Source organism: Babylonia areolata, chromosome 1 (assembly GCF_041734735.1).
Source record: "Babylonia areolata isolate BAREFJ2019XMU chromosome 1, ASM4173473v1, whole genome shotgun sequence".
Taxonomy (NCBI): Eukaryota; Metazoa; Mollusca; class Gastropoda; order Neogastropoda; family Buccinidae; genus Babylonia; species Babylonia areolata.
The window spans coordinates 88460847-88462478 of record NC_134876.1 but is presented as its reverse complement, the minus strand read 5'-3'; the positions used below and the strand labels follow the sequence as shown (position 1 = coordinate 88462478).

The window sequence follows — 1632 nt, the reverse complement described above, 5'->3', positions numbered from 1 at the left end:
TGTGTGAATGTGTGTCTTCATGTTTTACATTTATTCGCTTATTTATCACCATTGTTGTCTTATTTATTTATTTATTTATTTATGTTTTATTATTATCATTTTATTAGTATTACTAACATTATTACTACTACCTTTTTCTATATTATAATTATTATTTATTTATTTATTTATGCAAGCTTATCTATTATTTATTCCCCCGTTTTTTGTTTGGTTTTTTTGTTTGTTTGTTTGTTTGTTTTTTTGTTGTTGTTGTTTTTGTTTTTGTTTTTGTTTTTTTTTTTTTTTTTTTTTGTTTTTTGGGTTTTTTCGGGGTTTTTTTTTCGTTTTTTTTTCTTTCTTTTTTCTCAAGGCCTGACTAAGCGCGTTGGGTTACGCTGCTGATCAGGCATCTGCTTGGCAGATGTGGTGTAGCGTATATGGTTTTGTCCGAACGCAGTGACGCCTCCTTGAACTACTGAAACTGAAACTGTGTGTCGTTAGTTTATTTGTTTGTTTATTTCCTTGCTTTTTTTAGTTACTTTTACTTCTGCTGCACAGACAGTATGGTTTTAGTAGCCTGTATTCCCTAGTACCGGTTGTCTTATTTGAGGCATGCAAAAATAAATGTTAGGATTGTCACCGGCGTGAAGAAACTTTCACATGAGATAAAACTGTCATGCACATTTCTATTCTCCGTAATATTACAAACTCAAAGTTAATGCTATATCAACAACAACAACAACAAATTTTGTCAAAAGAAACTGAATATCCATACATCAAAAGCTTCATTGGTCCCATGCCAGCTGATCTCCATCCCCACTTGGCTGTCGTCGATCTCAGCATCTTCAAATGTGGACGCCAAAACACGTTTGCCAGACAACTGGTTTCAGTTTCAGTTTCAGTAGCTCAAGGAGGCGTCACTGCGTTCGGACAAATCCATATACGCTACACCACATCTGCCAAGCAGATGTCTGACCAGCAGCGTAACCCAACGCGCTTAGTCAGGCCTTGAGAAAAAAAAAGGTGAATAAATAATAGATAACCTTACATTAATAAATAAATAAATAACAATTATGATATAAAAAGGTAGTAGTAATGATAATGATAATAAAATAATAATAATAAATAAATGAATAAATAAGACAACAATGATGATAAATAAGCAAATAAATGTAAAACATGAAGACACACATTCACACATACAACCACACATGCATTACAGATATGCACCAAACATGCAGTTTCACAGATATGAAAGCACAGTCAAATACATATAAACGTACATGAGCTCCAACACACACACACACACACACACACACACATTACCCTGCACCTCCTCTACCCCTCTCCTCCACACACTCATTTCTAAAAAAAAAAAAATGTGCATCGACCGGGAATCGAACCCGGGTCACCCGCGTGGCAGGCGAGTATTCTACCACTAGACCACCGATGCTACCGACAACTGGTTATCAGGGCATCAGATGGATGATTGGGTCGCTCTATTATTAAGCCAGTTGGTGTCGGTCTGTCCATAGATAGATGGCAGGAGATTTGTGAATTATCACTTTCGGGTTTAGTGTGTGTGTGTGTGTGTGTGTGTGTGTGCGCGCGCGCGCGCGTGTGTGTGTGCGTGTGTGTGTGTGTGTGTTTTGC

General features: G+C 36.8%; 1 non-coding gene across 1 annotated transcript; it reads right to left on the bottom strand.

Moving 5' to 3' along the window:
* Positions 1-1361: 1361 nt before the first annotated feature.
* On the bottom strand, positions 1362-1432 carry Trnag-gcc (transfer RNA glycine (anticodon GCC)). The gene has a single exon. It is a non-coding gene; the product is annotated as a tRNA-Gly (tRNA).
* Positions 1433-1632: the final 200 nt, after the last annotated feature.